This window comes from Triticum dicoccoides, chromosome 1A (genome assembly GCF_002162155.2).
Source record: "Triticum dicoccoides isolate Atlit2015 ecotype Zavitan chromosome 1A, WEW_v2.0, whole genome shotgun sequence".
Classification (NCBI taxonomy): Eukaryota; Viridiplantae; Streptophyta; class Magnoliopsida; order Poales; family Poaceae; genus Triticum; species Triticum dicoccoides.
In genome coordinates, this window is record NC_041380.1 from 146,789,060 (window position 1) to 146,802,853 (window position 13,794).

The following is a 13,794-nucleotide window of genomic DNA, read 5'->3' on the forward strand; positions in this document are numbered from 1 at the left end:
TAAGGTTTTTCTTGAACGTTGCCGAGGGTGATCCCTGGCAACGGAATGTGGAATGGGTGTGTACTGGTTAGACGTGTTTCTTCTAAAACACCGTAAACGGAACTAGTCCTTGTGACTACCGAAATCCGTTGCTGTGGTAAAGAGTACAAACTCTGCAGAGTCAAAACCATCCGAGTATCCATGTCCACGAGCAAGGACTTGGACATCATCTCTGTATCAGTTTCAATCTCAGTGTCAACCCCAGAGGCAGCCCCCGGAGTATAAACATAAAACCGAGAGTGGTAAACTCGGCTGAAGGTTATTTATGTGAATGGACTAACCAGTTTATTATTATACACTGAGTATTTCCTTGCGATGATTTAAATTCATGAGCTATTTAAAATTCGAATGATAAACTATAAGCCCTTTATGTGATGTCGCTCAGATGTCCGACTGTGGCATCTTTGTGATTTATTTTCATTATAAGCCCTTTTCGAGATGTCGCTTAGACGTCCGACTGTGGCACATTCTGTTATTTACTTTTCAATATAAGCCCTTTATGAGATGTCGCTTAGAAGTCCGACTGTGGCACGTTCTGTTATTTACTTTTCAATATAAGCCCTTTATGTGGTGTCGCCTCGACGCCCGACTACGGCATGTTAATTTACTATTACCTTTCGAGGCGTCGCTTCAGACACCCGATCGGTCTTCTGTTATTTATTGGGATTTCGGGAGGACTACCGCCTGACTTCCTTTTATTTATCGTGCATTGCAAATCTATTATTTGATTGTGCATACTAACCTGCTCATGTGCATCATGTTTACATTTGTTATATCTTATGTCCGAACTGTCTTGCAAGTACATTCAAAGTACTCACCTGGCTTGTTGATTTGGCCAGATGTTGACGAAGGCGATCTTATGGATGAAGAAATCGATAGCGAGTCCGACGCCTAGAGGAGTCCCAGTCAGTCACGTGCGACCCTGGAGTTGTTCACTTGTATTATACACGCTTCCGCCACCCGAATAAAAATCATCAAGCCTCACTCCGACGCTTGATGAGCTGTAAGCTTTCAGAGTCATGTCACTCCCTCACTGTGACATATCCAACACCACCTTTATTTCGAGTCAGTAGTTATGTCACCATACCCTTGTGTCATATCCGCCTCTATGTATAATATAGGCGTGCTTGTAATAAATTGTTGAGCATCCTTAGCTCAACCATGTGTAATAGTTAGTTCTGTTAGATTTCTGTATGAAGGTTTTGTCTGCCAGTAAAAAGAATTCTTTTGTACTGGTCAACACAAAGGTCGGCTTTTCAATAAATGTTTTATTGGAAAGGCGGTCCTGACAAACTTGGTATCAAAGCCAGGCTGACTGTAGGAAGCCACTAGGTGCGATCGCTAATCGGTTATTAGCTTATTTTATTATTCTGCATATTGTAGCAATTTTCTGTTGGTCATCATAAATTTATGATTTGACTATTCGGGATTTTGTCTACTTTTGTAGATGGCGGGCAATGTTTGTGAGTCACAGGTGTTCGCCAATGTTCCTGAGGGGTTTATCAAGCTCCTCATCTCCATCACCAAGATCGCGATCGGGCCATCAGTCCGTCCGGAGTTCACACTCTACCGGCACAAGCTCAGCGACAGTTTGTCCATGTACCATGCCGCAATTCAGTTCAAGGGAGGACGCGCCGAGTTCCGCCGCTTCCGGTTCGTCGGGAGGGCCATGCCTACGGAGAGGCATGCCATGCAGATGGCTGCCTGCGAGGCAATAGCTCGTCTCCGGGATGTTCTTCCTTCAATGAAGACTCGTCGCTACCGCTACCTTCCCTGCCACGTGCCATACACTTGCCACTATGCATTCGCTTGTGCCAGGGGAGAAAGAGATGAGGCTATTGAGATGCTTGTTGAGTACCTCAAGGCACTTGAGGCAGCTTTCGACAACCTCGTGGATGACCTCATAGCTGCTCGTATGGATTCCATCCATGGCTGCTCTGCCAACATGAGGGAGCTCCTCCATATGGCACCACCACTGACGTTCGTCTCGTCCTCAGCATCCTATACACCGGCCATCTTAGCCACCGCTCGCCGCCTGCCTACCACTGAGGAGTTTGACCAGGTCATTGCTCCCACTCCAGTCCGAGCCGCACCACCTGCCACACCCGCGCCAGCTCCACAACCCAGTGCTTCGTGCCTGGAGCCTATCATTGAGGAAGAGGTTGAGTCTCCAGCACCACTGGGTCTTACCCTCGGCAGGCCAAAGGAGGTCTTCACCAGCTCCGACTGAGCATGCCTAGCAGCAGTGTGATGTGCCAGCTTGTATGATATGTTTATATGTACATATGTTTGGTGAGTAGTAGTTTGTGTGCGCATCATGTAGGATCTCAGAGAAGTGCACTAGCCTAAATAACATGTCAGGAATGTGTACGCACATCCTGAGTGATGTATTGTATAATTACGGCTTGCGTGTAAGATATGTACTAAGCGGTCCTTCTCCATGCGCAATCGAGTTTTATCTTGAAAAATCTGAGAATTCTTAAAATTTCCACCTTTACAAAATTATTTATTTTTATGACTCAATTTTCTCATGAGTTTGCAAAATTACCCCAGAGTGAAAAATGCCTCGTCCCTGGACGCGTTCCATGCCAAACCCGCCGGAAGAAAATTATGGTGCCCAGACTAGCAACAATTTCACACAGGGACAGTCAAGTCAGCAGGCCAGTGAAACAACATTTTCTCAAGTATGCCGCCTTTATGAGCAAAGCCAGCAGCAGCATCAAGAAATGATGAACCATGTTATCAATATGGGGAATCATCGTGAGCCATATCAGCAGCACTCTAAATTGTCTGAATTATAGAAGATGCGTCCCCCAATGTTCTCTCACACTAATAAACCTCTTGAGGCCGATGATTGGCTTCGAGACATTGAGAGGAAGTTGATTATTGCTCAGTGTTCAGACCGTGAGAAGGTACTTTATGCACCTCACTATCTCACGGGAGCAGCCGCATCATGGTGGGAGAATTTCCTACACATGCACCCCAATGAAAACAATATCACTTGGGAAGATTTTAAAGAAGGATTTCGTGGGGCGCACATTCCCAGAAGCATTATGAAGATCAAGAAAAGGGAATTTGATGACCTCAAGCAGAGAAGCATGACAGTGACTGACTACAATAGTCAGTTTACCCTATTATCTCGTTATGCCAACGAAGAACATATGACGAAGAACAAAAAGATGGAGAAGTTTCTGGATGGTCTGGCACCAGCCCTTAAATGCCAGCTGGTCGTATACACCTTTCCAGACTTCAAAACGCTTGTGGACAAGGCCATTACATTGGAAAATGAGCGCCACAACTTGGAGGAATTTCACAAGTGGAAAAGGGACCAGGTTACTCATGCTCGCAACAACCGGCACAAGACTGACCCTCAGAAGATTGGAGCAAACCGACCCACAACCAATGTTCCGCGGCCAATCAAAATTTTTCACGCAAGGGACAAGGATTTTACGTATCACCCAGGCGTCACTTGCTACGCTTGTGGGGAGGAAGGACACTATGCTAAACAGTGCCCAAAGCCAAGAAACTCAGCCCCAAAGCCAAACAACAATGGGAACAATTCAGCACCCAAGCGTAACAACTTCAACCCCAACAACAATCACAAGAAGGGTCACCTGAACCATGTGACCAAGGAGGAAGCGCAAAATGCCCCATATATCGTACTCGGTACGTTCCCTGTCAACACAATACCTGCCACGGTTTTGTTTGATTCTGGAGCTTCTCACTCGTTCATTTCGAAGAATTTTGCTTTGCAACATGATTTCTCGATACTCCCTTTGGAAAAATCCATGATCATCAAGTCCCCCGGGAATAAGCAAATCACTCAGAGTTACTGCCACGGTGTAATTATTGAGCTCAGAGGGCTAAAGTTTCAAGCAAACCTCATCGTATTGGAAAATAAAGGGCCGGAGGTTATCCTAGGGATGGATTGGTTAACCACCAACAAAGGATTTATCGATTGCTTCAATCAGAATGTAATCCTCACTCATCATCACGGGAAGACAATAAAAGTCGCAGCCCAAGAAAGACCAGGATCACGACCACCAAGATTGAACAAGGTGGACACCTCAGAGTTAAGCAAAGTTCCAGTGGTGTGCGAATTCCCTGACGTTTTTCCCGAAGAACTACCAGGCATGCCGCCAGACCGGGAAATAGAGTTCAGCATTGAACTAGCACCTGGAACCACCCCCATCTACAAGAAACCCTATAGGATGGCACCCTCCGAGTTGGTAGAATTAAAGGAGCAAATAAAAGAATTGTTGGACAAAGGATTTATACGAGCCAGCTCCTCACCTTGGGGTTCGCCAGTATTATTTGCCAAGAAAAAGGATGGGACACTGAGATTATGCATAGACTATCGAGCACTCAATATGGTCACCGTCAAAAATAAATATCCGATGCCACAGATAAATGATTTATTTGACCAGCTCGCACAAGCCAAAGTTTTCTCAAAAATTGATTTAAGGCCAGGATATCATCAATTAAAAGTCCGGACAGAAGATATCCCCAACACAGCATTCACCTCCAGATACGGACTATATGAATTTACAGTAATGCCATTTGGACTAACAAATGCCCCCGCATATTTTGTCCACCTCATGACAAAGTGTTTATGAAATTTATGGACAAATTTGTTGTGGTGTTCATTGACGATATTCTGGTATACTCTAAGACACCAGAAGAGCATGCAGAACATCTCAGGATTGTAATGGGAGAATTAAGGAAGCACCAATTATACACCAAATTCAGCAAATGTGGATTTTGGTTAAGACGGGTCAGCTTTCTAGGCCACGTATTGACCCAAGAAGGCGTTGCCGTGGACCCAAAAAAAGTCAAGGCCGTACTTGGATGGAAACCACCAGCCAACGTAACGGATGTCAGCAGTTTTCTGGGAATGGCTGGATACTACCGAAGGTTTATTGAGGGGTTCTCCACCATAGCAAAGCCAATGACATAGTTACTCAAGAAGGATAAGAAATTTGTATGGACTGAAGCTTGCGAGAAAAGTTTCCAAGAACTCAAGAAGAAATTAACAACAGCACCAGTATTGGTTATACCAGACATACACAAAAGTTTTGAAGTGTATTGTGATGCATCCCGGAAAGGCCTCGGATGCGTGCTAATGCAAGAAGGCAAAGTAGTCGCATACGCTTCCAGACAACTTCGAAAGCATGAAGGAAATTATCCCACTCATGACTTAGAATTGGCAGCAGTCATTCATGCACTCAAAGAGTGGAGACACTTTTTGCTTGGAAATCATTGTGAAATATATAGGGACCACAAAAGTCTCAAATATATTTTCACACAGCCAGAGCTCAATTTACGGCAACGACGCTGGTTGGAATTAGTGAAAGATTATGATGTTGGCATCCACTACCATCTAGGAAAAGTGAATGTAGTGGCAGATGCTCTTAGTCGAAACCCCAGCTCAGGCAACGACCACCCGCATAACTTGAGACCTGAATTTCAATAGGAGTTCACCAAACTCAACTTGGTGATGGTCACGGAGGGCACTGTGTCAAATTTGGAAATACAACCCACCCTTGTGGAGCAGATTAAGAAAGCTCAGCATGGATACCCCAGCATCGAAGGCATAAAAAGAAAAGTGAGCATGGGCAAGGCCTCGGAATTCGTCGTAGACGATGAGGGAATATTATGGTACGGAGACAGACTTTGCGTGCCAAATATAGAGGACCTCAAACAGCAAATCCTAACCAAAGGCCACGCCGCTCCATATTCAATCCACCCTGGAGGAACCAAAATGTATAAGGACATTCAGGAAAGATTTTGGTGGCACGGTATGAAGAGGGATATAGCCACCTTCATTGCATGTTGCGATTCTTGTCAATGCATAAAAGCCGAGCACCAAAAACTAGCCGGACTACTACAACCAAACAGGATACCTGAGTGGAAATGGGACGAAATTGGGATGGATTTCATTGTCAGACTACCTCGGTCACAATACGGAAATGATGCCATATGGATCATCACCGATAGATTAATCAAGGTGGCACATTTCATCCCAGTGAAGACAACCCACACCACTCAGAAGCTTGCCAAGATTTATCTCTCCCGTATAGTTTGTCTGCATGGAGTTCCAAAGACTATAATATCCGAAAGAGGCACTCAATTCGTCTCAAAATTCTGGGATCATTTACAACAGGCTTTGGGAACTCAGCTAGCATTCAGTACATCATACCACCCCCAAACTGATGGACAAACTGAACGCGTGAACCAAATTCTAGAGGACATGCTGAGAGCATGTGTCCTCACCTATGGAACCAGTTGGGAAGAAAGCCTGCCATATGCCGAGTTCGCATACAACAACAATTATCAATCCAGCCTACAAATGGCACCTTTTGAAGCCCTGTACGGGCGGAGGTGTCGTACTCCATTAAATTGGTCGGAAATAGGAGACAGCCGTATCTTCGGCCCAGACATGCTCAAGGAAGCCGAAGAGAAAGTTAGGCTCATCAGGGACCGACTCAAGATAGCTCAAAGCCGACAAAAGAGTTACTACGATCAGAAGCATCGTGAAGTCAGCTTTGAACCCGGTGAATGTGTGTACCTACGAGTATCCCCTATGAGGGGCCTGCAACGGTTCAAGGTTAAAGGAAAGCTAGCACCAAGATTTATTGGACCCTTCTGTGTGGTTGCACGGAGAGGCACTGTAGCCTACCAGCTAGACCTACCCAAGGAGCTGTCAGACGTCCACGCGTGTTCCATGTCTCACAGTTGATGAGATGTGTAAGCAACCCAGAGAAGCAAGTGTCACATGAGAACATTGACGTGCAACCAGACCTCACCTACAGGGAACGTCCAATAAAGGTATTAGAGGAGACTGAAAGGAGGACCCGTCAGAAAACAATTAAGTTCTTCAAGGTTTAGTGGAGCAATCACACCGAGGATGAAGCAACATGGGAAAGAGAGGACTCTCTCCGGGCAGAATACCCACACCTATTTGAGGATCAGCTGAAATCTCGGGCAAGAGATTTTTCCTAAGGGGGTAGGTGTTGTGACACTCCAAAAATTTTGATTTGGTTTTTATCAAAATCTTTATTTGATTTGGAGGAGGCTATTTAATTTTTTTTCTTAAACCCTCTCCCTCTCAAAACTTTTATGACAAATATTTGGGTACTCTTCTCAACCTTGATTTTTGGTCTTGAGAACTTTTCATGTTGTCTTGACTCTACTCAAATTTATTTTCTGAATTTCCTTCTATTAAAAAGAAACCCTAGGGATTATGGGTTATTCTTTTCCCCATTCAAAATTTCCTCTTTTGCCATTTCACATTTTGACATAGCATTCCAAAACCCATCCCTACCTTAGATCAAGGCAAGACCCCACCTCCAGCAAGTTTCAAGCCATTTTTGTTTTCTATTCAATTTATTTTAACCTCAAAACTATTTTTGTGATTTGTTTTGGACCTAGGTGATTTGCAAAGGAACTACAAGTTTCCTTTTGAGTTTTAAATCCAAACAAACTCCTCTGACTAGTCCTTAGTACCTCCAACCTAGATCCATCAAGATCCACTTGTCCTCAGTTCAAAAATTTCAAATTTTGTCCACTGCAAGTTTGGACCAGAAATGCCATTTTTGGTGAAATCCATATTTTTCCTTTTTCAAAAATTCTGAGATAATTCATACAGCTTCCAGATACACCAAGAGTCCACCTCACCGAAGATCAGCTCCAGAAAAATTTCTCACATGACAAAAGCATTTCATCGAACACCTGGCATGCACTGTTTCTGTCTGAATTGAGGAAAAGTTCAGAGATTCAGTGTCTGGGTTCAGTCGACAGTGTCATTTCGTCAGAACCCGTCGACAATCTCGCCAGTAGCCTCCTTGGATCAATGCTCACTCCTCCCCCTCCTTATCTAGTGCGCCGCACACTCGCTTGGCTGGGCGCGGGCGTCGGTGGCGACGTGGCTCGCCAGCTCCGGCGTCTTCTGCGGTGGCAGAGCCACCCGTGGTGGCCAATAGAGGCCGGCCCTGCCTTTCGGCGCCGTCCGGCACCGCCCCAGCCACCAGAGCCCTCCGCGTGTCCACCCCCTCCTCTGTGCACGACTGCGGCACCGTCGCCGTGGCCTGGCAAGCACAGAGCATGCACTCTGCCGCCGCCGGGCCCGCGAGGCGCCGTTCCATCGAAACCGCGGAGCAGGCCAAATCCCACCAAGGTTAGCGTTTGAGTGGAGCCAGTGGATCATCACTAAGCTGCCCAATCCCCTAAATGGCCAGTTCAACCTCTGCACAGCTGTAGCCATCGCCGCAGTTATCCCGTTCTTGGGCACCGCCTCGGGCCGGCTATAAAAGGGGGCCTCGAGCTCGATCTCGACCAGGCATCACCCCTACACCTCTCTAGAGCCACGCCCAGCCACTAGGATGACCTCCAGGGGGTCTTCTTCTCCGTCTCCGGCCGCCCCGATCCGCTTCAGGCTTCGGCACGATCCGCGCCAGTGAGGGCACCCACGCCTCCCTAACTCTGCCTGTAGCCTCCTAGTGCACCCACACTTCTAACCCACACTCCAATTTGAAGCTTGCAGCTCTGCTTGGAGAGAATCAACCTCACCCGAACCACCGTCCGCCAGAGTTGGGGCCGCCGTCGATGTGGTGCTCACCGACGCTCAACTCCACCACCCACAGGTGCGGAAGAACACGGTGAACACGTTGGTACCCTCCGATCCCCTTGCCTCGCCGTGGATCACCGCCGGCGACCACCGCGGCCCTCGGGCGCCACTGCCCTGTTCTGGTTTTCAAACCCGACGGGTGGGACCTCCCCGTCAGCTTTTTCTTTTTTTGAAACGTTTTCTGAAAATGCCTTCGGGCAAAATACGTCTCCCCTCTGGACTGACGTATTCTAGACTGAAACATTTTCTGTTTTTATGAAGTGAACCCTGGAAACTTTCTATTTCATTATAGAAAGGTCCCTAGACTAAAACCCTTATAACTTTTAAACAAAAGATGATTTTAACTTGAAACTTTTTCTGTCATCTTTATTTTTCTGTCTAGTTTTTTGTCATATTTATTTGAAAAATATTTGAAATACTTTTTTTGCACGCACGGTATTTATGTAGTATCCGATTTTCTTTAATACGTAGATACCGGAGGAGGTAAAGGAGACGCGTACTTCGCCGATCTAGACTCCGACTTCTCCGAACCAGGGAAGCATGTTTGAACCTTTGATATGATGAGTGTTTTGCATGTTTGCTTGAGGAGTTTTTCTCATGGCATGTTTATATAAGCATTTGTGAATGTTATGTGCATGCAAGACAAGCTACAAGTGAGCTTCGAAGTTGGATGTGTTCTTATGATGATAAGATAACACGATCATGTGGTGACATGATGGGTTGCAGGCTGGTATTGTTGAAGCATGCCAGTTTTATGTCAACCGTGAACTCCAGTTTTAACGTGGGTCAAGTCTCGATCCCGTTCGTTTCCCCTTCGTGCTGCCACATGTTTTCTACAAAGGGTGCGGGTTAGTAAGTTGCAAACCTCTTTCCTGGTACACACCAAACAGAGAGACCGTGATGAGGGTTCCATGGCCCTGGATTAAAGCCAGTCATCCGGTCAGGGGCATGGGTGTTTCCGGTTGGGACCGAGAGGGGGGCACCCCTTAGAGCGCGCGATATAAATTTGATCCCATGCTATTCGAGGTTGTAGCCTCCCCGTCTTAAGGTTTTTCTTGAACGTCGCCGAGGGTGATCCCTGGCAATGGAATGTGGAATGGGTGTGTACTGGTTAGATGTTTCTTCTAAAACACCGTAAACGGAACTAGTCCTTGTGACTACCGAAATCCGTTGGTTGTGGTAAGGAGTACAAACTCTGCAGAGTCAAAACCATCCAAGTATCCATGTCCACGAGCAAGGACTTGGACATCATCTTTGTATCAGTGTCAGTCTCAGTGGCAAATCTCAGTGTCAACCCCAGAGGCAGCCCCCAGAGTATAAACATAAAATCGAGAGTGGTAAACTCGGCTGAAGGTTATTTATGTGAATGGACTAACCAGTTTATTATTATATGCTGAGTATTTCCTTGCGATGATTTAAATTCATGAGCTATTTAAAATTCGAATGATAAACTATAAGCCCTTTATGTGATGTCGCTCAGACGTCCGACTGTGGCATATTTGTGATTTATTTTCATTATAAGCCCTTTTCGAGATGTCGCTTAGACGTCCGACTGTGGCATGTTCTGTTATTTACTTTTCAATATAAGCACTTTATGAGATGTCGCTTAGACGTCCGACTGTGGCACGTTCTGTTATTTACTTTTCAATATAAGCCCTTTATGTGGTGTCGCCTCGACGCCCGACTGCGGCATGTTAATTTAGTATTACCTTTCGAGGCATCGCTTCAGACATCCGATCGGTCTTCTGTTATTTTATTGGGATTTCGGGAGGACTACCGCCTGACTTCCTTTTATTTATCGTGCAGTGCAAATCTATTATTTGATTGTGCATACTAACCTGCTCATGTGCATCATATTTACGTTTGTTATATCTTATGTCCGAACTGTCTTGCGAGTACATTCAAAGTACTCACCTGGCTTGTTGATTTGGCCAGATGTTGACGAAGGCGATCTTATGGATGAAGAGTTCGATAGCGAGTCCGACGCCTAGAGGAGTCCCAGTCAGTCACGTGCGACCCTGGAGTTGTTCACTTGTATTATACACGCTTCCGCCACCCGAATAAAAATCATCAAGCCTCACTCCGATGCTTGATGAGCTGTAAGCTTTCAGAGTCATGTCACTCCCTCACTGTGACATATCCACCACCACCTTTATTTCGAGTCAGTAGTTATGTCACCATACCCTTGTGTCATATCCGCCTCTATGTATAATATAGGCGTGCTTGTAATAAAATTTTGAGCATCCTCAGCTCAACCATGTATAATATTTAGTTCTGCTGGATTTCTGTATCAAGGTTTTGTCTGCCAGTAAGAAGAATTCTTCTGTACTGGTCAACACAAAGGTCGGCTTTTCAATAAATGTTTTATTGGAAAGGCGGTCCTGACAAGCAGCGCGCCAGGCCAGCCACTGTGTCTCGCGCCTAGGCCACATCCAGCGCCCTGGCCCAGCTCCACGGCCCAGCTCCGCCCGAACGAGCCAGCCTGCCTCTGCTCGCTAGCGGGCTGCCTCCTCGACCGGCCTGTGAGGTCCCGAGGTGAGGACGCCAAGTCGATTTCCCCTCGGTGTTGTGGGCTAGACCCAGTAGTTTCGCCCTGTGCCCATTTTTTTACCGTCCGACGAATTTTCTATAATAACCAATGCATGCATATTACAGAAATGCCATTTTACTTGCATTGCTTACAACTAAATAACCGTGCATCGGTTTAAAATGATGTAAACATGTAAAATGCTTAGAATTTCATCTATTTTCATAATATGCTACATTCATCCATGTTTAAAATGTTTAAAATGTTGTTTGCATTAATTTGCATAAATAGCATGTTAAAATGGTTCATTTCATAACTAATTAATTGTAGCTCTGAATTAAATAAACTATATATGTAAATGGGGTAAAAAATGCATAGATTAACATGGTGCACTTTATTTTCCTGTTTAACAACAATAAAATTGTGTTTAGGGCAGAACAGTACCAAATCCAAAACATGCACATGGGGATTTTATGGAATTCTTGTTTGTCGTTCCGGCCTCATTTAAACTTGCCTAGATAGTTAGTTTAATTATGTTTCACCTCTTGCCATGTGTAACAATATTTAATATTGATGAGTAGCTTAAACGGGAGTGAACTAAATATTGGAATGTGGTGTTTCGTCAATATGCAACTCGTTGCATATTGAGCTCCATTTAACTTGTAGTATTGTTTGTTGCACTTTGCCATGTCATGCCTCTTTAAACCGGACATGCATCATACTTGATTGTGCATCGTGCCATGTTTATGCTTGTTTGTTTACTATGTTGTTTGCTTCTTTCCGGTTGCGCTTCTCCTTGATAGTTCGAGTTACGTTGCGATTGTGAGGATCCGTTCGACTATGTTGGTTCGTCTACTTCATGGATTCGGTCTTCTTCCTAGCGGGATTTCAGGCAAGATGACGATTACCCTAGATATCACTACTATAATTGTTATGCTAGTTGTCTCGATTCTATCGCTACGTCACGCTTCCTACCACTTGTTTATCAAGCCTCCCAAATTGCCATGATAGCATGTAACCTTTTCCACCATCCTAGCAAACCGTTGTTTGGCTATGTTACCGTGTGGTCAGACCCTCTTATAGCGTTTCTAGTTGCAGGTGCAGTTGCGGGTTGTTCCATGAAGGGACATGGATATGATGGGATATCACAGTATCTCTTATTTAATTAATGCACATATATACTTGGTAAAGGGTGGAAGGCTCGGCCTTTTGCCTGGTGTTTTGTTCCACTCTTGCCGCCCTAGTTTCCGTCATACCGGTGTTGTGTTCCTTGATTTTGCGTACCTAACACGATGAGGGTTTATGGGCCCCTCTTGAGAGTTCGCTTTGAATAAAACTCTTCCAGCAAGGCCCAACATTGGTTTTACCATTTGCCTAATAACAACTAAAAAATTGCATAGGGACCGGCTAGCACCCATGGACTCTTAATCAACCCCCGGGCCAGTGCTCCTCATGGGTGTTGGTCCAAACCGGGTAGACTACGGGGCCGCCTCGAGGAAACCCGAGGTATTTGGTATATACCTGTAGGATGACCCATCCGGTGTACCCTAAGAACAAGATCGCGCAACTCCTATCAGGATAGGTCAGTGCATCGGGAGGTCTTGCTGGATTTGTTTTACCATTGTCGAAATGTCTTGTGCACCGGGATTCCGAGTCTGATCGGAGGGTCCCGCGATGGAGGATTGTCTCCGCGGATCGCTAAGTTGGGACACCCTTGCAGGGTTTAAACATTCGAGAGCCGTGCTCGTGGTTATGTGGCAGATGGGAATTGTTAATATCCGGTTGTAGTGGACTTGAACTGAACTCAACTAAAATACACCAACCGCGTGTGTAACCATGACTGTCTCTTTTTGGGTGCGTTCGAGAAGAGAACACGGTTGGGTTATGTTTGAACGTAAGTAGTTTAGGATCACTTCTTAATCATTACTAGTTTGCGACCGTTGCGTAGTTTCTCATCTTTCTCTTATACTCATGAGTTAGCCACCATACTTTGCTTAGCCGCTGCTGCCACCTCACCACTTATCCCTTCCATACCCATTAAGCTTTGCTAGTCTTGATACCCATGGTAATGGGATTGCCGAGTCCTCATGGCTCACAGATTACTACAACAACAGTTGCAAGTACAGGTAATGCGATGCTCATGATGTGAGAGCGATGCTTGATTGCTTTTGGAGTTCTTCTTCTTCTTCTTCGATCAAGGGAATTGGTTCCGGGTCGGGGAGCCTGGGATTAGCGGGGTGGATGTCATTCTTCTCTTTCGTTTGATTTCATCCGTAGTCGGATCCTGCTCTTCTATATGATGATTGCTATGTATTGATGAACTGTTGTATTCATGTTGTAACTTGTGGCGAGTGTAAGCCTTTATTTTGTATTATCATCTATTTAGTACATGGTATGTTGTAATGATATCCACCTTGCTATGTGCTCGATATGCGGTTGTGCCCTAATCATGAATTTATCACGTGATTGGGATAGAATCACATCTTGGGCGCTACAGTGCAGCGGCCCTCCCACCCCCACTATTTATAGGGTGAAGGGGAGAGGGGACCGACCCCCTAGATGCATCTAGAGGGGGGAAGGGGGGCGGTGGCCAAGGGGGTGC